Here is a 24,037-nt window from a genome sequence, read left to right as displayed (position 1 = left end):
ACTCACAAGGAGAGCGGTGAAGGTCAAAGCCTCCTGATAAAGGATTCTGAGTGGCTGCTGTAACCAACTACCGCAACTGAGCACCTAACATAAATTTATTACCTCATAGTTCTAAAGGTCACAAATCCAGCATGGGTATCACTGGCTAAAATCAAGATGTCAGCAAGGCTAGTTCCTTCCGTGATGTGGACACTAGGGAGAATCCATTTTCTTGACTTTTCCAGCTTCTAGAGGCTATTCAATCTCCTTACCTTCAGAGTGCTTCACTCCACCCTCCGCTTGTTGTCACATCTCCTTCTCTGACTCTGACTCTCCCACCTCCCTCTTAAAGGACCCTTGCGATTACACTGCATTCACCCAGATAACCTAGGACCATCTCTCCCTTAACACAATCACAGCTGCAAAGCCCTTCTGCCATTTATGATAACATACAGGTTCCAGAGATTCCCACACGAACATCTTCATGGGCTACTGTGCCACCTCCCAGAAGTTCATTTAATCCAGTTTAGCAAAATCAAATACAAAGAATCCTCTATACCTCTATCCCGTTCCTTTTTGCTCACCTATGTTATAAAGTCCATATATGTCAGCTATTGGATTTGTATCTACTATGCCGTTCAACTGTAAGACTTTACGGAACACACTGAGAAAGAGAAAAGCAGCCCCTGACATCTGGAAGCCCTGCTACTATCAGCTAGGCCTTGTTGCTACAAACTGGCTAGCAGCTCAGAGTGAGGCACTCACAGCTAGGTCTTGATGATTCTCCTCTTGAAAATAAACAACTTCAGAGAACATCAACATCAGAGAAGGGCACTCTGTGACCATAATGGACAAAGAATAAACATCACTCTGTAATCATGCCTGAACAAAGCCAAAAACATGAATACCATCCAAATCATAAAAATGACTAAATATCTCCCCACCATGGCTTACATGAATGACTTGCTTCTTATTAACAATAAGTTTTAAGTTCAACCCACCCAGTCTTCTTTCCTTCTATATAAGATTAAGATACTCAATCATAGAATTATCTCTGCTTCCTAACAGCATCCAATACAAATCAAAGCCCCATTTCTTTGAACTCTTTCCAAATCACCCCACACAAGCCCAAATCCTATTTTTAAAAGTTCCTTTCAAATGCTCTCTTATTGAAACACCCCACAATTCCCAATGGTGTGCATTTTCCCTTACTGCAACATGCAATCAACCCAACTTGTCCAACTACAGGCATATTCCTGGTGGTCTTTGGCTGGAGAGCAGTGACAAAGCTCAGAAAAAACTTACAGACCTCCAGACACCTGCATTTCAAATTTAGATACAAGACTGATGATTGGCTCCCATCTTCTGCCCAACCTCTATTCTCAAGAGGGAAGGGCTAAAGTTTTTATCTGCAGTACATGGAGTGAGCCATGGAGATGAAGGCAAGACCCTGGTAGAAAAAGGCAGGTAAACTGACCTAGGGAAGCAGTAGAGAGAGCATGATTCCTGGCATCTCCATTATATCCCCACTCTATGTGGCCAAAAGGAAGCCAAGAAAATTAGAGGGTCCTAAAATCTCCCCTGTTGTAAAAGTCCTAGTGAACCCCAGAACTGCACCAAAAATACTACAGCCAAATTAGGGAGCTTAAACCATAGCCAGAATAAGGAAGAATTTAAATTGTGCAGCTAGACCCCAAAATTCCCTGCCAGCTAGTTTCACCAGTTCTCCTTGGTCCTTTCATTAGCCTTACAACAAGCATTTTATGTAACCAATCTCGCTGGATCCGACATAACCCTGTTATGGGGGAGGTTTAAACTTTATAAGACTGTAAATATAGTACAGGCTATGAAATCAGCCTGCCTGGATTCAAACTCTCGTTCCATCACACACTGACTATGCCACCTTGGCTACATGCTGCGAAATACCTACTTCATATGCTTGTTGTGAAACTCAAATGAGATACCTAGTAAGCACTCAATAAATGTTATTTATTATTAATTTAATGAAGGGATTATGAGGCTATTTTGGTACTGTTATGTATTACTCTGTGACCATTTTAAAGTAACAGCTATATCAGTGAAAGTGGCAACATAAGAAAACCATTTGGAACGTACCATCTAAGTAAATGCACTTGAAGAATAGAGTACTGGGGTGCCTGGGAGGCTCAGTCAGTTAAGCGACCAGCTCTTGATCTCAGCTCAGGTTTTGATCGCAGGGTTGTGAGTTCAAGCCCCCTGCTGGGCTCCATGCTAGGTGTGGAGCCTACTTAAAGAAGAGACGGACCAAAAGACAAGTGATGCTGTGCAACTATGGCAGGTATAAAGAACAGGAACATATAAATTACTGTCCATATTTCAGTTCTCCTGCTGGATCCTTAACAAGCTCGAGTCAGTGGTTTAGTATCCTGGGTAACAGTTCATGTGTGCATACTATTTAAAAATAGGTTAATCAAAAGCAGGTCACACATGAACCAATGAAAAATTTGTGTATGAACCAAGGATTATAATTAATCCAATTCTGTGCACCTGAAGTTCAAAATAAAAAGGAAAAAAAAAAGCCAGCAACAGGAAGAAAGAAAATAGATCATTGCCACCTGGTTAATAGGTTTTAGCTATGTAATCATTGAAGTAATTGACAAGAGAACTCAGATATTCATAATACTAAAGACAAAAAAGGATTATTACATGAGTATTTATAAGTTAAACACTACACAATATACAAAAATTAACTCAAAATGGATCAAAGACCCCAAATGTAAGAGTTAAAACTCTTAAGAAGAAAACATAGATAGAAATCTTAATGACATTAGATTTGGTGATGATTTCTTTAATATAACACCAAAAACACAGGCAAAAAAAGAAAAAAAGATGTATAAAATGAACTTCATCAAAATTAACAACTGCTGTGCATCAAAGAACATCATCAATAGAGTAAAAAGGCAACCCACAGAATGGGAGAAAATATTTGCAAATTTGATATTTAATAAGGGATTAATATCCAGAATATATAAAGAACTCCTGAAAGTCAACAACAAAACAACCCAATTCAAAACGGGAAAAGGATTCAAATAGATATTTCTCCAAAGAAGATATACAAATGGCCAGGAAGAACATAAAACAGTGCTCAACATCACAAACCATCAGGGAAATGCAAATAAAAGCCACAATGAGATACCACTGCACACCCGTTAGGATAACAATTATATTTTAAAACAGCACGTGTTAGTGGAGAAACTGGAATCCTGGAGCGCTGCTGGTGGGACTGTGAAATGGTACAGCCACTGCAGCAATTTTTCCCAAAAAAATTAAACGTAGAATTTTTTTATATGATGCCACAATTCCACTTCTCGGTATACACATACCTAAAAGAACTGAAAGCAAGATTTCCAAGAGGTATTTGTATTTGTACACCTGTGTTCATAGCAGCACTATTTACAAAGGCCAGGAAACAACCCAAATGTCCAGTGATGAATGAATGGGTAAACAAAATAGGGTTATGTCCATACAAGTGAATATCATCCAATGTCAAAAAGGAAAAAAATTCGGACACATGCTACGAGATGCATGAAACCTGAAAACCTTATGCTGATTGAAATAAGCCAGACATGAGAGGACAAATACTGTACGAGTCCACTTATATGATAACTGGAATAGTCAGATTCATAGAGACATAAGTAGAATGGTGGTTACCAAAAGCCGGAAGAAGAAAGGAATGGTAAGTTAATGACTCATGGGGACAGTTTCAGCTTGGAATAACAGCAAAGTTCTAGAGATGTGCAGTGGTGACGGTTGCACAAGATGTGACTGTACTTAATGCCACTGAATTGTACACTTAAAAATGTTAACCACATGCGATGTATACTGTATCAGAAAGGTAAAACTTACAGCATTACATGGCAAAACCAAAAAAGAGTTAACTAAGAATTGGCAGCATGTCCTAGAAAAAACTCAAGTATCTATGTTCACTCTAAATATGAATCATTTGAGAAAAGAATGCCAAAGACGGGAAACCCAGTGAACGTGCTCACTTCTGCACAGCTTCTGTAGAGGGTGGAGTACGTTCACCACCCAGAGGTGCTGGCTCAGAGGAAGCTGGGGTGACAAGGGGCAGAACTAAGGAACTTTAAAATCAGTGCCAAAACTAAGTCGTTTTCAGAGTGGCAAAGGTAATAAAGCTCCTGGCTACTATAACATGAGTCTTTTTCTCAATCCAAATGACAGAATATCTAATTAATTAAAAAGTAAAGCCAAAAACAAATAGCTCAATGGAACAGCATGGATTACAAAATTAAACCCCACGATTATAGTTACCTAAGTCATGACAAAGGTCCTAAATGGTGCTAAAGCGACTGGACATCCAGGTGGGGGGGGAAAAAAAGACTCCTACCTCAAAACATACACAAAAAATAAATTCCAGATGAACTGCAGATCTAAATGGGTGGAGAAGATCAATAAAGCATTTAAAGAAAACACAGAGAATACCTTCATAATTTTGGAATAGGCAAAGATTTCTTAAACAAGACACAGAAAGAACTGACCATAAAACAATTTCTGTTAAAGTGAACTATATGAAAATTAAGAATTTCTCCTCAGAAGATATATCACTGAGTGTTAAAGCATCCACAAAATGGAAAAAAAATTGCAATACATATATTCGACCAAACTATCCTATTCGGAAAACATAAAAGTTGCAAATCAATAATCAAGAGATTAAAGGACTAATTTAAAAATGGGGACAAGACTTGAAGATGCTTCACAAGAGTGGCAAATGACCGTAAGTATATGAAAAGGTACTCAAATTCGTTAATCGTCAGGGAAGTGCGAACACAGTTTTTGTGCAGTAAATGCGAGACGCTTACTGCAATGGCTTACATTAGAAGAACATGCTGAGCGTCGGTAAAGAGCAGCCAGCGGGCCCGGCGCGGAGCTGCGGGAGGGCACCGCGGCCGCGCACCCGGGAACCGGCAGGCAGGGGTCCCTCTCCGAGGCACAGCCCCGACCAGAGGCGCACACGGCCGGGCACCAGAAAACACGACGCGCTGCAGCCCAGGCCGGGGACTGCCGGAGCGCCCGTCGCGAGGGCGGAGAGCGGCTACAGCCACACGGCCACTCGCTCAGAGCGCTCTCTACCGCAAGCTACGACTGCGGCGGTCCCCCGGCTGCAGGGTCCAGAAGGGCCCGAAGGAGGCAACGCCACGGCAGAACTTTCCCAGCCGCGGCCCTCGGGGCTGACGGCCGAGCGCGGGGCTGACGGGCGGGCCGGCCGCTGGGCGAGGGGACGCGAACACGTACAACGGGCCCCGGGCCGGTACGAGACACAGAGCCGAGCACACTCCGCGCCGCGCGGCGGAAGGCAACCACAGCGGACGTCCCGGCGGCGCCGCAGCGACGGAACAGGGAGCCCCCGCGCCGCCGCCCGCGCCGCCGGGCTCCCCACGCAAACCCGCAGGGCTGAGCCAACGGCGCTCGGCCGTCCGCACAGCCCGCGCCGCGGCCGGGCCGGGGCCGCCCCCGGGTCCCGACGCGCGCTCCGAGAAGGGCGCCGAGGGGACCACGCAGGTGCTCCCCGCCGGGAGGTCCGCCCGCCCGACGGCACGGCGCTGCGCCCCCCGGAGCTCCGGCGCGGGGGGCCCGTGGAGGAGGCGGGGGCTCAGGGGCAGGGGGCACCCCGCACCGAGGGCGGGGGCGCCGGGCGCGGCGGGGGGAGGGGCGGGAGGGGGCGGGGGGCCCGGGCCGACTCACCGTGGTCTCCCGCACTTGGCTCTGGAAGTGCTGTTCCCGCGCCGACACCTCGTCCTGCCCCTCCATCCTCCCTCATGCCCGCCGCCGCGCCGCCCGCATCCGCGCGCTCCGCCGCACCATCGCCCGCCGGTCCGGGACGGGAGCGGACTGACAGCGGGCCGCCGTCCGCAGGGTCGGCTACCGCGACCCCCGCCGCCGCCGCCTCGGCCCCCTCGACCGCCTCAGCCGCCTCAGCCGCCGCCCCAGCCGCCGCCTCAGGCGAAGCAGCTCTAGCTGCGGAGGGCGGGCGCGGGGCGGGGCTGGGGCGGGACCTGACGTCAGAGGAAGGCGCTTTTGCGTCAGAGAAGCGCGCCGTGACGTCTGCGAACGGGAGCCGCCGAGGGGCGTGGCCTACTGGGGAGAGGAGGCGGGGCCACGCCCCCAGGAAGTGGAGGCCGGAGCCAGGCTGTCAGGACCAGTACCCGGCCCGGTGGGGACGGGGCGCGGGTCGGTTTGCTGGAACGGGTTCTTCCCTCTGTCGCAGTGGCAGGTGGGCGGCCGGCCACAGTCTCGGTGCAGTTGTTCCCGGCAGAAGGGAATCATCGTGGCCCGGCGCCCGGCCCCGCCGGCAGAGCACTGCGCAGGGTCAAGCCGGTCTCCCACGAAAACCTGGGCTCGGCCAAAGCAGGTCAAAGGCCAGGAAGGACTGGCTTCGGACACGTTTTGGGCGGACCCCTGGAACCCTGGCTTCTGTGGCTCTGCTAACGGGTTTGCCCGCTCGGGAAGCGTACATAGCCCTGAATGTGAGGCCCTTGCCAACTCGGTAGAGTCGCCTCCCTGCCCCCGGGGTGTTTTACGACCCCCCGGAGACCCTCAGCAGACGTTGATATTAGGGACCTCCAGACCTACCGAACACAGTCATTCATCCCCATGGTACGTTCAGTATCTTTTTTGGATTTTTTGGATTCTTGCTATGAAAAAAGTTTGAAGGAATATTTATCATTTTCCTTTTGGATTTATTTGACTATAAAGAAGTCATTTAAATTGCTATTGGCTGTGTGATTTTGGGGGCCATCTCTAATCGAAAATTCTAAGGAAGTAAAAATACCTAGAAATTGCCTTCAAATTATTTTAATGATATATGTGCATTTAGATTTTTCAGTATCTTTTGCAATTTTGAATTAAAAATGTTTTCATGACTCAAAAAAAAATGTTTTTAAGGTCTCCAAAAATCGTGTCAACCCCATATACTGTGCTTATGATGCAGTAGGCTGTAAACTGTTGGTAGTGGGAGGACTCAGAACATGAGGTTTGTTCTGAGGGAGTGCCCCTGCAGCCATAGGCTGATTAGAAACCAGGAATGCTTCCAACTGCTTAAATGCAGTGTTCACTTTTATTTTTAAAATGTCTCAGAATCCAAAAGAACCAGGGAAAGACAAAGTATCTGAGTCTGTTTTTCGAGACACCCGGATTCTGAGAGCTGGGTTAAATACTTGTCCAAAATGCTCTGCATAACTTCTGGGTTAATCTCTCCAGATCAGAGGGTAAGCAGATCAGATTTTAAGATGTAAGGTATTTAGGCGCATTCCACAAAGTGGGTGCATGTATTTCTGCTCTTTCTAACCCAACCTCCAAGCATGTAGAACTTTATGTTTTCTTCATCCCTTAGCCCAGGGTAGGAGGCTTCAAAAATGGCCAGAACCTCACCCCTCCCTATACGCCTCCTGTTTGCCTTGCCGTGTTGCCCCTCCTTCCATCAAGAAGTGGTGTTGGGGTGCCTGGGTGGCTCAGTCATTGAGCATCTGCGTTCGGCTCAGGTCATGATCCCAGGGTCCTGAGATAGAGCCCTGCATCAGCAGAAAGCCTGCTTCTCCCTCTTCCATTCCCCCCGCTTGTGTTCCCTCTCTAGCTGTCTCTCTCTGTCCAATAAATAAAATCTTTTTAAAAGGAAGGGAGGGAGGAAGGAAGGAAGGAAGGAAGGAAAGAAAGAAAAAAGAAAGAAAGAAAGGGAAGGAAATGGAAGGGAAGAAGGGAAGGGAGAGGAGAAATGGTGTTTATTTTCCACCCCCTTGAATCTGGGCCTGAACAGGTGACTTGCTTTGGGCAGAAGGACAGCAGAAGCTATGAAGCTACTTTGAAAAGTGCTTGTGCATCAGGGCTGGTCCCTTCTTACCACCCCTGGGCATCCTCCAACCACTACTGTGCAAATAAGCCCCAACCAAGCTAGAGATAGGGATCCCAGTTTTCTCTGGCACCTATCTAACACACTCTTTTTTGCATCCCTCTAAAACATAAATCTTCCCAAAACAGTTTTTCTCCCCTGCTAAATGTACTGCAATGCAGTTATTCTCACTAACTGTAGAATTAAATTAAACTCCTTAACTTGGCATTCAGGAGCTGGACTTTGGGGCCCCACCCCACCCTTCCAGACATCCCCCCACTTCATTCCCTGAAGAGCTCTTGGCTACAGCCTGGGTTTCCTCCCCTCTCCAATCCCCAATTCCAAGGGCCAGCCCCTTTACTTACTCCATATCCTCTTTCCTACTATTCAGAGTCAGTGCTTCCCTTCAGCGTTCCCACCAAGACCTTCCTTCTCCAAAAAGGGAACCCTCTTACACTGCTGGTGGGAATGCAAGCTGGTATAGCCACTCTGGAAAACTGTATGGAGTTTCCTCAAAAACTGAAAATAGATCTACCCTACGATCCAGCAATTGCACTACTAGGTATTTACCCAAAGGATACAAACGTTCTTTCATCTCCAATCTCCTGTTAAGTTCGTCCAATAAGTTTACTTCAGATATTGTATTTTTTTAACGCTAGAATTTCCATTTGGTTCTTTTCCTTAAATATATATTTTTTTCTGTACTGTGGTTTCCCATTGCTTTAGGAGAAGATTTTCCTTTAATTCTTTGAGATGTTGAAATTGCTTTGAAAATCTCATCTCTTAATTCTGATATCTGCTCATCTCAGAATTCGTCTTTATTGATGGAATTCTTTCCTGAATATGGATCTTGTGTTCTTATGTCTTCATACGTCTAGAAGTTTGTTTGGATGGTGTCTTCAGCATTTCTAATGATACATTATAGACACTCTGGATTGCCTTATGGTCTTCTAAAGGGTACTGTTTTTTGAATTTGGTTTTGTTCTACTTGGTAGTTCACTGGGCTGAAGTCGAACTCTGAGCTCTAGCTTCCCTGCAATTGGGGGTCTTTGTTCACTTCTTTCAGCTGGACTGCTGGAAAGCCGCCCCGCATGTGGGTCATGTGGGGTCGGGGTGAGAGGATGCCAGAGTTAGGGCCCCTCCGAGGCACTCTCCCACCTCAGGTCTCCACGTCCCCCGTCGCTCCTCAGCCGCTGTGGTTACCCCCATCTTTGGCCTCTGAGTCTTCATGCCTTCAAGTCTGTGATTTTTCTAAGTGCGGAAGCCACGCTAAAACATTTATTCTGAGGCAAACCCAAAATATAACAAATAACAAAAAATGAAAATGAGAACTATAAAAATGGTCAACTCTCTGTTTTGGGGGACCTTCAAGACCACCCCCAGTTTTAATGATTACCTGGGAGAATCCCCCAGGACTCAGCACATAGTCCTCCTCATGACCATGATTGATTTTAGCAACGGGACCCAGGGCACAGACAGCCGAGTGAAAGGCCCTGGGGTGAATCTGGAGGAAGCATGGTGCACGGTTCCGGAGCGCCTCCCAGTGGACCCTCACAGGACGCGCTGCACACCCCCGGCAGCTCGTTACGAGAACACAAGTGAGATGGTGCCTACCAAGGAAACACAGGAGAGACTCATGGAGGCATTCCTCTGTCTGGCACTTGTCAAGGTGCCAGACTCCCAGAAGGAAGCCTATGTTCGGTATAAACCACGCTGCTTGAATAAATCATTCAGGCACAGGGAGTCTTTCTTATCTGGGAATGGTGGGAATGCTCCTGAAATCCACATCTCTAGACCTCACCCAAGGGCCAGCCTTGCTTGTGAGCAGGCCTTTCTCAAGTCTGCGTTCCTTTTTCTGCACAGCCTACTGCCTCAGCCAAGGTGTCTTCACAGGAGAAGTGCTAGCAGTATTGTTCTGGGACCTCACGCAGCCGGGTGAGACCAGTCTGCATGCCTGCTGCCAGGTCAGCCTCGTATAGGCCCTGGCCAGAGCCCGTTAAAACAGTACCGTTCACCTTTTACCACCATGTGCAAGTGAGAAATCCCAGCTGCCAGACGTGCTGTAGGCCTGGCAGCCCCTTTGAATCTCAGATGCCAATCACTGGCAGCAGGAGGGTTTCCTGCTGGACTGGAGAGCCTGCCGACAGTTGTGAGAAGCAAAAGTGCCCTCTTTCCTCTGCTCCTCCCCAGTGTTGTGCCACCAGGCGTCTTCATGTTGTCTTCCCAGACTTTCAGCTGAAAGGGTTTTATGCAAGAAGCACAAAACATTTGGGGAGCCTGGGTGGCTCATTTTGTTGAGTGTCTGACTCTTGGTTTTGGCTCACGTCATGAGATTGAGGGATTGAGGGACCTCAGGGTCATGAGATTGAGGCTCCGTGCTTGGCGGTGAGTCCACTTGAGATTCTTTCTCTGCCTCTCCCCCCACCCCCGCTCGCTCTTTCTCCTGCTCTCTCTCAAATAAATCTTAAAAAACAAAAAGAAGAAGAAGCACAAAGCATTTTTTACATGAAATTATTTTTTTCTTTAGAGAAAGAGAGATAGTGTGGGGGGGGTGGAGGCAGAGGGGCAGAGGGAGAAGGAGAGAGAATCTTAAGCAGGCTCATGACCCTGAGATCATGACCTGAGCCAAAATCAAGAGTCAGACTCTTAAGAGACTGAGCCACCCAGGTTCCCCATACAGGAAAATACTTTCATACAACTTAATCCTGAAGACACATCATGTTTAGGAATTGGTCAAGAGGAAATCTGAATCTTCAGACCATTTCAAAATGGCTTTACATACCCCACCACCGCTTTTGTCCCCATCATTTATCTGGGGAATGGCCCACAGACATCATGTACTTTCTGGGGCAGCGGCACTTACTAATCAAACTACCTTACTCTCAGGTGCATACAGGGGGAGGTGAGGGAAGTGGGTTCAGGCTCGTGGTCCACTGTTGCAAACTGCAGCTGATCTGGAATGCCAAGCACAAGTTAACAGCAGCCAGACACTCCCGAGACAGATGGGGCTGTGGAGGGTCACCAGCATGGGATGGACCTCCCTCTTGCAGCTTTGGGCAGGGGTCACAAGTTGGTGCCCCTAGCATCTTGATTTCAGATGGCCCATCAGAGCATGGGCCCTTGATCGTGGGCAGCTCAGGGAAACCAGATGGCCCAGCTAGCATCCGGCTTGTTTTAATGGTTAATTTCCCTTCAGGGCTTGTGAATTCTTACACCTGTTGCAGGTCCCAGCTCTGATTGCGAGCCTGTTCCTCGATTCAGCTTGGCGCTGATCGTGCCATGCTTGAAACGGCCCTGGCAGACCACGTAGGGTCCAGCTTAGAGTCAAGTGCAGGCATTTGGGGTCTGTTGAGTCCAGGGTTCCAGATGATGGGACTTCCAGGCCATGCTGGGAGAGCTGTGCTAAGACGCAGCATCAGCCCTGCTCCAAGGAGGGCTTGAGGGGACGGTGGAGATGGGGGAGGGGGGTGCCTCGTTCTCAGGACACATTGGGAAGCCCACCCTGTTCAGACACCAGCTCGGCCCTCCATCCACAGCTTTTACCTTGCTGTGCAGTGAGCTTGAGTCTGACGAGTTCTTGTGTGAGTGGCTCGTTTTCTCTTTTTCCATTAGTTTTTTCAGTAGTCGCTAGATTGTTGTATCAAACCTGCATTTGTATTACAGAATTTACCTTAAACTTAGAAGTCTCTTTTCATTTTCCAGTTGAGTACCTTCAGGTATCTTGAAGCCCTCCTTGGAGCAGGGCTGATGCTGCGTCTTAGCACAGCTCTCACAGCATGGCCTGGAAGTCCCATCATCTGGAACCCTGGACTCAACAGACCCCAAATGCCTTCAGGTATCTTCAGGTGTACGTGATGCCCGTTGTTAACGCGTAGATTATTAACGAAACGGAAAAGGAATCCTAGTCTTCCTTCAGAGGGCAGCAGGGAGACTGGAAATGCGGGCAGCGAATGGGCCAGGGCACTGTGGCTTCAGGGTCCTGAGGGCGGGCAGGCAGCAGCCGTGGCGAGGAGCATGGGGACACAGCGGGCTGGGGTTCTTTCCCTCCTAGCTGATGTGGGTCTTGTTTAAATTTCAGGCCTGTAATAAGGACAGATTTCTGAAACTTCCGTATAGCATTGTACTTGTCCAGCTTTCTGATAGCCAATTAAGAATAGATATATATATTTTAAAACAACTGAAATCCCAAGAACTCAAAGACTTCTGATAGTTTACTCTGAAAGGCTCCAGTATCATCTCCATTGGTGGATGTAACTCACCCACTAAGAATATTACTTGTGTCCACATGAATCAGTTTGAAAAATACAGGAGCATATTTAGATTATAACAAATTCAGTAGGTCACTCTACATCCACATGATCATTTGCATCCTCCCTCTGTGAACTCAGGTATGCTTCCTACCTGTGTGCTTTGGAGTTTTGTCTCCTAATGTCAGTTACACGCCGGTCACGTTAGGATGTGTGGGATCACCACACAGAAGAAATGGGAAGTCACTCGCCCTTGGGCTGTCTAGTAGGCAGTACAGTCAGAATCCTGTGTGGGTGTTGGTGGTTAAAGTCCATACAGGCAAGGAACTTTTTGGTACTATAAATTCTTTGTGATCTCCTGGTAAACATAATCATGCACCATTAAAAAAGTAAAATTTGTTATCAATACATTTTCACCTATTATAACATTATTTTAATAAAATTATATAGAGTTTTAAAAACTAAAATTTATAAATCAACAGATGTACTTTTATAAATTGCCTTAAAATAAGGTGCTTCAGTGTCATGTCCAGAGACTTACTGTTTAAGCATTTACCTGTTGCCTGTGAGTCGGGTAATCTAAACGACTTTTTTCTACTTCAGAGCTAGTTCTGGGAAAGTTGCTGTGATGTGTGAATAGTTAAAGCCTTCCCATACAATTTTATAAATATAGATCGTGGGGATGTGCTTCAGGCACATGGGAGAAATGCAGTATGTTCATAGCTTCAAGGAAGTCACCTGTTTATGGCAAATGCAGTAGCTGTTAGAAAAACATGCAAGTAAATTTAGGAATTTGCTAAATTGTTTTATAGAACTTATGCAGAATTGTGAGGATTATTTAAATCCCACTAAATTCTTGGGTACCCATGTAACTCCTGAGTACTCATACACAGTATGACAGAACTCCACGAAGTATATTTCCACCTTTAAACTTGGAATCTGGGACAGCCCCAGGCGACATGGAGCTTTTGAGCAACTCCCAAGTGCTCGACATACACCTATCATTAAGTAGTAGTCTTTTAGAACCAAGAGAAATTGCCACACCTCTGTTGAGCTTAAAAATTATTTCCCTTAGTTATCCTCCATCCTAACCTAGTGTTGGCACACAAAGTATAGGAAAACCGACCATCACTTTTGGTACATAACATATGAAAAATATTAGTTGGTGAATGAAAAATTTCCAAGTAATTTTGTCTAATTATAATGTAATGAATTCAGATATTCTGTATTCCAGGACCTTTTTTCAGTCAGTGCTTATGTGTATGCCCAGAAGCCACAACTGGATATTCATAGTTTTGAAGGCACATTTACCAGGGTAAGTTAAATCTTGTGTTAAATACAAATATATTCATTGTGTATATAAGTTAAAAACAGCAAACCTTAAATTTGAATAAATGAGAACAGAAGCTTTGAACTGAAAAGGGAAAGCCTAGAGAATGTTTCAAGTTCTTAAATTTTCCCACATCCAGTCTCTGTGGGATATACTCAGTCCAGTGTTTTTGTTTAGCATATTTACTCTGGAGAAAGTCCTTCTCCCTGAAAATATTACGAGCCAGTAAGATGAAGTACTTTCACTAGTTCAGTGTGAGTTTGGATAGGATTTAATAGACTGTGATACCCACATTGTTTTCTGGTTTGTATTGACTGGATGGCTGTGCATCTGCTCATGTACACGTGTGTGCTTCATTGGATTCTTTGCACGATCATGGTGTTTTGCTATAGCTTGAAGTCCCTTCTCCCCAGTGACTCCCCAATCAGATTTGGAGGACTCAGTAACTTTTGATTTTAACAGCTGATATTATAAATGCTTCATAATACTTAAGGGGTTTGTGGGGGCACCTGGATGGCTCAGTCGTTAAGCGTCTGCCTTCGGCTCAGGTCACGGTCCCAGGGTCCTGGGATCGAGCCCCACATCGGGCTCCCCGCTCAGCAGGAGGCCTGCTTCTCCCTCTCCCACTCCCCCTGCTTATGTTCCCTCTCTCGCTGTGTCTCTCTCTGTCAAATAAATAAATAAAATCTTTTAAAAATATATATATAATCCTTAAGGGGTTTTAGTATATGTCTATAGTTTACTCTTAATTGCTGCAGATTTCTGTTGGTATAGTCTGCTTCGTTTCCCTCTTGTTCACGTGCCAGGATTAGTGAGCAGTTGTCATCATTTGAGAAAGCACTTGCTAATGCCAGATAATGAGGACATTATGGGGATGTAAAAATGAGGATGCCTGTGGAGGAGATAGTCATTGGCCATTGCTTTGTAACTTTATTTTTACGAGTGCTTCAGTAACAGTATGTTCAAGGTGTTCATGGAAACAGATGAGGGAGACGAGGCAGTGCATAATGAGGTCTGGAGAGAATACCGAGATCTTTATGTGTTTTTGTAAAAATATTTATGAAGAAAGCATCTTCTAATTAAAGACAATGTAGCATTATTTGAGAAAAAGCCTTTCCAAAGGGCTTCCTTAGTACGATAAGAGTTATTAACTTAGGGGGCGCCTGGGTGGCTCAGTCAGTTGAGTGTCTGCTTTTGGCTCAGGCCATGATCCCAGGGTCCTGGGATTGAGCCTCACATCAGGCTCCCTGCTCAGCTTCTCCTTCTGCCTCTGCCACTCCCCCTGCTTGTGCGCTTTCAAATCTTTCTTGTGTCAAAAAAATGGATAAAATTAAAAAAAAAAGTTATTAACTTAGCCACTATTAATATTTTGGAATAATATTTGCTTACTTCCTTTCTGTTTCACAGATTTATATTGCTTATCACTTGCTAAGAGTTGGAAATGTCTGCTAGACAATGTGTGGAATCCCCCTGAAATCAGTGCGAGGGAGCAAGAGTTTGGCTGAACACAGCCAGGCTGCAAAGCGCAGTTCACACAGTGCGTGACTGAGCATGGGACGGTGCGTGACCTGTGTGCATGGCCGAGCGTGTGAGACTGTATGTGAGTGAGCGTGCAGATGTGGGGGAAGGGTAGCCAGGCTCCTTCCTGAAGGTCTTGTCAGAAGAAGGAAGAAGCCATTTAAGCATTTTCAGCTTAGAAGAGAGATTGTAATATTGGTGTATGTAAAAGAGTCCTCTAGACTTCCGGTTTGCTTGGGATGAAGGCAGTCACCTGAATTTGCTCCCATCCCACTGCGTCCCCAAACCGTACGGGTCAGGTGCAGGTAGCTCGGGCTGCCTGTAGCTCGTGCACGCAGCACACAGGGGAGAAAGAAAACACTGTGAGCTCCAGTTTCTGTAGTGAGGAAAAGTACCCCACATGGCACAGTCACCTCCAGAGCCAGGAGAGGGCACAAGGATTTTCTCTCAGGATTTGGATCTGATGGCGGCTTTGTAGTTCTCTGAACTTCTATTTAGCTCATGTGAGTTACCGCATGTTCTTGATGGGAACAGTCCTGGCCTTTCGTGGCCTCCATTTAGTGTTTCTGACAAGATTTTATTTCACTCCTTTTAAATACATTCATAGTGAATTCCGGATTATTTTAGGAGAAAAAGCTTTATTTTTTGTGTACATCTTTCAGAAAGGAAGAAAGGAAAAACCATGCTAAATAACTGGCTTTCTAACTGGAAAGTGGAAATCACCAGTATTAAGTGAGCGTTTAAAGAAGTGACATCTGCATATATTCCTTTTCTAGAGTATGAACTACAAGGGAGAGAAAACATAGTGTATATCAGCCTAAGTAATTAAATAAGAATCAGAGCGAATTAATTCAGGTGTCCTGTGGCAATTCACGTATTATGTATTCTGTTGCCTGAGCAGCATCTAATTATGCACATTGTGAATACTGTCCGCTGCTTACCCTATAATGTCAGGGTAACCCCAGCTGCTCACTGCATGACATCCCGAGTGATAGAAATGATCCATGTTATTATTGATAGAATTGATTTGCTTATTGTTCAGGACCTAGCAATTCTCCCTGAAGTTTAGAGTTTAAAACTGTAGCCAGTTTGAAATATTATCAGTGTTCCTAGGCCTTTAACATCGCCTTCCCATTTAATGTTCTTTATATGTACTTTCTGCTGTCATTTCTTCTGCAAACCATAGCACACTCATCATTGTTCAGGTCTTTTCCAATCAAAATACTCTATCCTTTCTAAAAAGCAGATCTCTGTTGTTTGTTAAGAGGGGTGCACTATTGTGAAAACAGCTTCACGTGGTGACATTTTGCTTTCTCCCTCCCCAGAGCAAATTTCATCTTTGCAAACCGTGTAACATTAAGGAGAAGGAAACCGAGAGACAAAGTGACTCAGAGATAATTTCTTTCCCATCTTCCCAATCTTTATTCTGTATTCTATGAGATTGGTAAGGAGCTATCTTTTACAATAATTTTCTTAGTATTAGAAAAAGTTTAATGTTTAAAGTCCATCATTGTTATTACAGAATTGAAAAGAAACTGCATAGATATTGTGTGTTCTTCAGTACATAATTGTGCTAGAAAAAATGAATTCACATGATTAAATAGTTGTAGAAAAGTAATGGGAGAACCAACTTAAGTTTCTAAAATGAAATTGTATTGAACCTTTTATTTGCAGTTTAGAAAGCCTTATAATAATAGAAAGACTGACAAAATTTACGTATTTTAAAAGATTTTATTTATTTTACAGAATGAGCGAGAGAGAGAGAGCACAAGTGGGGTGGTGGGGGGAAGAGCAGAAGGAGAGGGAAAGAATCTCAAGCAGACTCCCTGCTGAGTGCAGAGCCTGACACGGGGCTTGATCTCACGGCCCTGAGATCATGACCTGAGCTGAAATCAAGAGTTGGATGCTTAATCGACTGGACCATCCAGCTGCCCCATGTCTATTTTTTAATGCCTTATTTTCTTGGAGTTTGACACAGTGGGAAAATGTTGTACTAAAGGATCTGTGTGCATAGGTAATGTTTAGATGTCCATATGTAAGGACCCCTAGGAAGAGTTTCAAACTCATAAAAGTGTACTCATTTGTACTTTGGTGGTCACTTGATGATGGGCAGCTACAGGCAGGTTGTGCCTCAAAGGAGTGCTTCTAAGGCATGCCACGGATTAGGACAGCTTAGAATAACAGCCGACTGCTGGCTTCCCACGGCGTGCAAAGATAAGGGGTGCTGGAGAGTAGAGGGGGGCTCCACGTGTTTCTACTGTTTGATTTCTTCAATTACTGGGCAAATATGGGTGCCTGCTCTGCGCTTGGTGCTCAGAAGATCTAGGTCAACACCATAGTTACATAGCTCACAGTCTGGGTCGGGGGGAGAGAAGCATGGAAATTGCCACGATACATGAAGATAATTCAGAGTTCACATTAGAGAATCATTTTATTTGTTTCATACTTTTTTTTTATTTTTTTTAAAGATTTTATTTATTTATTTACAGAGAGAGAGCGAGAGCAGGAACACAAGCAGGGGGAGTGGGAGAGGGAGAAGCAGGCTCACCGCTGAGCAGGGAGCCCGATGTGGGGCTCGATCCCAGGACCCTGGGATCATGACCTGAGCCGAAGGCAGCCGCTTAACCGACTGAGCCACCCAGGCGCCCCTGTTTCATACTTTAAATGATAAGTGTGTGAGTCAACAACTGGCAGGTTTTATCCAAATTATATACTCCATTTGCTAGGTTGTGGCTGTAACTCCTAGATTAACATATAATTGAAAGATAAGCCATGTGGACCATATTTGGGAAATAGGAGTGAGCGTTGTTCTCTATCCATCAGTGTCTTTCAGGGTTGGATTCTAAGACCATCTCTCAATGGATCAGAAGTTACACATTTTAGTTCAGCTATAAATAAATTCAAGTACAAAACAGTTGATGCAGAGAGGCCACATACTCCTCTTTTGAATGTTGATGCTTTGTTCTGTAAAATCATAAAAGTCAAAGGGGAACTCCGTTTTCTTGGAGGATTTATTTCTCAGGTGATTGTTACCTCTGCTTTGAACAGCTGCTTTGGTTCTAAACAGAGGGACCAAGTGGCAACTCCCTTCCCTGGCATTTTCCTGTGGAAGAATCGAGCGCACAAGCACAGTACTTGAATACCGTCCCGTGTGGTAAAGACGCTCACGACGGTACGCGGGCTGCTGTGCGGGAGCTCCGTCAGAGGCCGGCTGTGTTTGAACATTTGTAAGGCTGTGGTCACCATTGCTGAGAAGCTGTATAAACTGAAGTGGTTACAAGTGCTCCGAAGTGTGACAGTCTTTCTCCTTCTGACGTAAACACTAGTGTGACTCTTCTGACTCTTCCAAGTTGTTTCTCAGAAACACATTTTTAGTGGGATCGTGGAAGCCTGATGTTTTTTTTTCTTAAAAAATACTTTTCCATAGTATTTTGTATATTGATGCCGTTATGTAATTATTAATAGGTTTTTCCAGCTACACCTACTAAATGCAGCAAAGTGTAGAACAGATTTTACTTGACAAACTATATTTGAAGAAGTCACTTCACAGTGACTGTAAGATGAGAAAGAAAGTGAGTGTGTCTCCAGAAGCAGAGCTTTGGCCATACACGGGGGCCGTGGTCCACAGATCCCTTTCATCAAGGGCCGTCTGCGGAGCTCCTGGATCTTAGACCCAGTTTAAGAACTGATACTCAGAAGACTTCCTTTTCTGTTCTGTTCTTTGCTACCGTTGCGCTCCTGCCCGTCCGTGCGTGCGCCGGTGGCGCACTGTGTCACTGCGTGTGTCCCTTTTTGGCTCTTGCACTAGACCAGGGACAACTGCGGTGAAAGGCGCGCTCAGCTCTCCTCCTGGCCCCAGCCTCTAACACGGGCTGTGGGCTCTGCCTAGGAACCGAGTGCATACTGGAAAGAGTAGAATGAACTCTCCTCTTCCCACAGGATGTACCCTAGGCACATTGACATTATATACCCCTCTCTATTCTTAAAATGGGTTGATTTTCAAGAGACACCACCCACCTGTGTTTTGAACACTGAATGGCATCGCAGTCAAATGACGAAGCCTGTCTTATCTGTCGAGTGGTAGCTTTCTTTTTAGGGCTCTCTGACGGCCTCGCGAGGGCTCTAGATGGCTGTGGTCTGAGGAGTTAACTGCTGACTGTCCAGTGCTTGGAATGCAAGAGGCTGAGCAGCGGCTGGTCCTGCTGTCCCATGTCCACGAGGCCGCTGTGTGCCAAGCCCTTCCCTTGAATTCAATTTAAATTACAGTGTTTCACCTGATCAATATTTGCAATACTAGGGGAAATATTTTGGAAACTTGTCAGGATTGGTTTAGATGTTGTACCTCACAAATAAATCAGAGAACCAAATATCTAGTAAGTGCCTTCCAAGTAATTAGCAAAACGGCCAGAATTTATATCATTGAAAACGACTGGATGAGGGTCGCCTGGGTGGCTCAGTCGGTTAAGGGGGTCGGCCTTCGGCTCAGGTCATGGTCCCAGAGTCCCAGGATCGAGTCCCACATCAGGCTCCCTGCTCAGCGGGGAACCTGCTTCTCCCTCTGTCCTTTACCCTGCTTGTGGTCTCTCTCTCTCTCTCTCTCTCAAATAAATAAAAGCTTAAAAAAAAATGGTTTGATGAGTGAACGGAAAGAAAACACCAGTAGCACAAACCTCTGTTTCTTACACGCATGTTTGAAAATTTCAGTTTGTTTCCTCCTTCCCAAGTTACTTTTACTTCTCTGATCTTAAAATACAATTCTCCATGGAGGGGGCATTATAGAAGAGAGACTCATGCCACTCGGGACAGTGAAGGTTTGGTACCTCAGACACATAAAGGCAATATGCCACCACGCTTGAAATCTTTCCTGGGATACTTCCAGGGGCAGGGCTCTGGGCTTTTGTAATTCTCTATTCTAGAAACACTCCATAATCAAAATTGCAAGAATGCTGTATAGACCATGTCTTCAGATCAGGGCGAAAAGTTCCCAGATTTGAAATATTTTTGTGTTTAAACATACGCATTATAATGTAAAGATAAAACCGGAGTGTGCGTTATTGTTATTGTGATAATGACTTATGGCCGTGCTTGAGATCTGTACACAGTAGTTCCTAACATACAGCTTACCTCTGAGCTTTTTTTAAATGAAAAATGTCTAGTATAATAATAATTTTAAAGAAAAATAAAATACAAATGTTGCCTTTATAGAGATAGATACAGATATGTATTCGTTTTAAAATGTTCACAGATAGACTTTTTTCTCCCGTGAATATATGTATTTGAAAAACATAACCCTTCTCCTTAGCAAAAGGCGAGGACGCCATATTCTACAATAGCCACTAAGTAGAGGTTGATGGGTTAATTTATAATTTATCTGTGATAATATTTTATACTTTTCCAGGAGGGCTGTGGTTGTTATTAAGTTACATGTTGGAAGATAAAATTTTAGTTTGCTGCCTGAAAGAAATAGAACATGTAGTGGTTTAATGCAAATTTGAAATTATTTATATTAAAGTTAAATATCTTAAAAATGAATTGATTAAAGGCATTCTTTCCACTTATAATTTCATTTCTTTAAGTATTCCCGTATGTTTTGTAATTTTTTTCATTTTGTTATGGCAAAATACACGTAACATAAAATTTACCATCGTAAACCTTTTTAAGTGTATAGTGCAGTGGCCGTAAATATGTTCATTATGTTGTGCAGGAATCACCACCATTCACATCATAAAACTGAAACTCTGTCCCGATGAAAGACTCACTCCCCCTACCTGCTCCCTGCAGCCCTTGGCACGCACCATTCTCCTTTCTGTCTCTGAGATTTTTTTGGCTAAGTACCTCATGTAACTAGAATCATGCAGTCTTTGTCTTACTGGGATTGGCTTGTTTTACTCGGCACCAGGCCCTCGAGGATGATTTGTGTTGTAGCAGGTGCAGTAGACTCGGTAATATTCCATTAGATGGATAGGCCACATTCTGCCTCCATCCATCCATCCATCCAACCATCCACGGACATTGGGTTGCTTCCACGTGGTCGCTATTGGGGATAATTCTGCTACGAACTTGGAGGTACAAATATCTCTTCGAGACCCTCCTTTCCATTTTGGGGGGGTCTATACCCACAAGTGGAATTTCTGGATCAAATCGTAATTCCGTTTTCAACTTTTGGGGGACCCACCGTACCGTTTCCCACAGCGGCTGCCCCATTTTACCTTCCCACCAGTAGCGCACAGGGGTCCCATTTCTCCACATCCTCTGTTTCCTCCTTTTCTGAGCATTGCCATCCTCATGAGTGTGTGGTGTGAAGTGGGACCTCATTGGGCTTTTGATTTGCTGTTCCCCAATGATTAGTGATCTTGAGCATCTTTTCATGTCTTTTTGGCCATTTATATATCTTTGGAGAAATGTCTATTTGAGTCATTTTCCCATTTTTGAATGTTTTTTTGGTGGTGGTGATGAGTTTCAGGGGTTCTCTTTATATTCTGGATGTTAATCCCTTGTCAGATCTATGATTTGCAGATATTTTCTCCCATTCTTTGGGTTGTCTTTTTACTCTGGATAGTGTCTTTTGATGCACACAATTTAAAAATTTCATGAAGTTCGATTTGTCTGTTCTTTCTCTTGCTGCCTCTGCCTTTGGTGTCACATCCAAGAAATCACTACCAAATTCAGTTTCATGAAGCTTTTGTCCGATGTTTTCTTCTAAGGGTTTTGTTGTCGTAAGACTTACATTTAGGTTTTTGGTACATTTTTAGTTATTTTTATATGTGGTATTAGGGAAGGGTAACTTTATTGTTTTGCATGTGGATACCAGTTTTGCACTGGTATCATTTATTTATTGAATTTATTGAAAGACTCTTTTCTCCGGTGGAAGGTCTTGGCACCCTCATCAAAAATTATTTTAACCATCTATGCAAGTGTTTGTTTCTGGGCTCTTCATTTTATTCCACTGGTCTGTATGTTTGTCTTTATGCCAGCACCACACCATTCTGATTACTGTAGATTTGTAGTAAATTTTAAAATCAAGTATGATTCTTTTTTTTTTTTAAGATTTTATTTATTTGAGAGAGAGAATGAGATAGAGCAGGAGAGGGGGGAGGGTCAGAGGGAGAAGCAGACTCCCCGCTGAGCGGGGAGCCCCATACGGGACTCGATCCCGGGACTCCAGGATCATGCCCTGAGTCGAAGGCAGTCGCCCAACCAACTGAGCCACCCAGGCGCCCAAAATCAAGTATGATTCTTCCAGTTTTGTTCTTTTGTTCCTCCAAGATTGTTTTAGATGTTGGGATCCCTTGCAATTCCATATGAATTTTAAGAGGGTTTTTCTATTTCTGCAGAAAATGTCATTGGGATTTTGATAAAGGATTGCATTGAATCTGTAGGTCACTCTGGGTATTCTTGACATTGTAACAATATTAAGTCTTCCAATCCATGAATATGGGATGTGTTTCCATTTATTTATGTCTTCTTTACTTTCATCAGTTTTGCAGTTTTTATTGTACAAGTCTTTCAAGTTAATTCCTAAATATTTTATTATTTTTGAAGGTAGGTGGAATTGTTCTTATAATTTCCTTTTCAGATTGTTCATTGGTAGTGTGTAGAAATGCAACTGATTTTTTTTTTTAAGATTTATTCATTTATTTTGGGGGGGGGGTGCAGAAGGAGGGGGCGAGAGAGTCTCAAGCAGACTCCACCCTGAGCCCAGGGCCAGACACAGGGCTTGATCCCACTACCCTGAGATCATGACCTGAGCTGAAACCAAGAGTTGGACACTTAACTGATGCTTAACTACCCCGCCTAGGCGCCCCTGAAATGCAGCTATTTGTATGTTGACTGTGTGGCCTGCTGCTTTGCTGAATTCATTTGTTAGGTCAATCTTCTTGTGGAATCTTCAGTGTTTTTTATATACAAGATCATATCTGCAAACAAGTAATATTACTTATTCCTTCCCAATAACGTGGCTTTTATTTCTTTTTCTTTCATAATTGCTGTAGCTAGAACTTCCAGTACTATGTTCTAAGCTGAATAGACATAGTGAAAGTGGACATCCTGACCAAAAAAAAAGGTTTCAGTCTTTCACCATCTGGTATGGTGCTCACTGTGGGCTTTTCATGTATGGCTTGTATTATGTTGATGTAGTTCCCCCCCCCCCCAGTTTTGTTTTTAAGGTTTTATTTGAATTATTTGACAGAGCGAGCATAAGCAGGGGGAGGGGCAGTGGGAGAGGGAGCAGCAGGCTCCCCGCTGAGCAGGGAGCCCAATGTAGGACTCGATCCCAGGACCCTGGGATCATGACCTGAGCTGAAGGCAGGCGCTTAACCTACTGAGCCACCCAGACCCCCCTGTAGTTCCCTTCTTTTCCTAGTTTCATTGAATGCTTTTGCTTTTTTTCCCTCAATCACAAAAGCGTATTGAATATTTGCATTTTCTGCATCAGTTGAGATGATCATGTGGATTTTTTTCTTCATTCTGTTAATATAATGTATTACATTGATTGGCTTACATGTTGAACCAACCTTGCATTTTGCTTGGTCATCGTGTATAATCCTTTTAATGTTTTGCTAAATTCTATTCACTAGTATTACAAGATTTTTGTTTGCATCAGTGATCATCAAGAATGTTGATCTTTATTTTTCTTGTCATGTCTGTGTCTGGCTTTGGTATCAGGGTTGTGCTGGGTTTATAGAGTGAGTTAGGAGATGTCCCTTCTCTAATTTTTTGAAAGTTTGAGAAGGATTGATGTTAGTCTTTCTTTGCATTTTTGGTAGATTTCACCAGTGAAGTCACTGGACCCAGGGCTTTTCTCTGTCAGATTTTTTATTATTGATTCAGTCTCTTAACTAGATATATAGGTCTATTCAGATTTTCTATTTCTTCATGATTACTCTTAGTAGGTTTTGTGTTTCTAGAAATTCATCCATTCATCCAATTTCTTGCCACATGGGTACTAATGTATTCTCTTTTAATCCTTTTTATTTCCGTTGAAGTGTAATATTTTCCCACTTTGGTTTCTGAATTTAGTAGTTTGAGTCTTCTTTTTTGTTTTTTTCTCAGTCCAACTAGCTACAGGTTTGCCAGTTTTGT

General features: G+C 44.3%; 1 long non-coding RNA gene across 2 annotated transcripts in view; it reads left to right on the top strand.

Moving 5' to 3' along the window:
• LOC148161655 (uncharacterized) overlaps positions 1-24,037 on the top strand; it is a 305,996-nt gene that overhangs the window by 256,390 nt on the left and 25,569 nt on the right. For both annotated transcript variants that reach the window (XR_015767432.1, XR_015767433.1), the window contains exons 3-4: positions 11,564-11,696; positions 13,343-13,423. This is a non-coding gene — a long non-coding RNA (uncharacterized LOC148161655). The remainder of the gene's footprint in view (positions 1-11,563; positions 11,697-13,342; positions 13,424-24,037) is intronic.

The sequence above is a fragment of the Eumetopias jubatus genome, unplaced genomic scaffold (assembly GCF_037043125.1).
Source record: "Eumetopias jubatus isolate StellerSeaLion01/CBP00866 unplaced genomic scaffold, mEumJub1_p1.0 scaffold_104, whole genome shotgun sequence".
Classification (NCBI taxonomy): Eukaryota; Metazoa; Chordata; class Mammalia; order Carnivora; family Otariidae; genus Eumetopias; species Eumetopias jubatus.
This window is presented reverse-complemented; position numbering and strand designations above follow the sequence as displayed.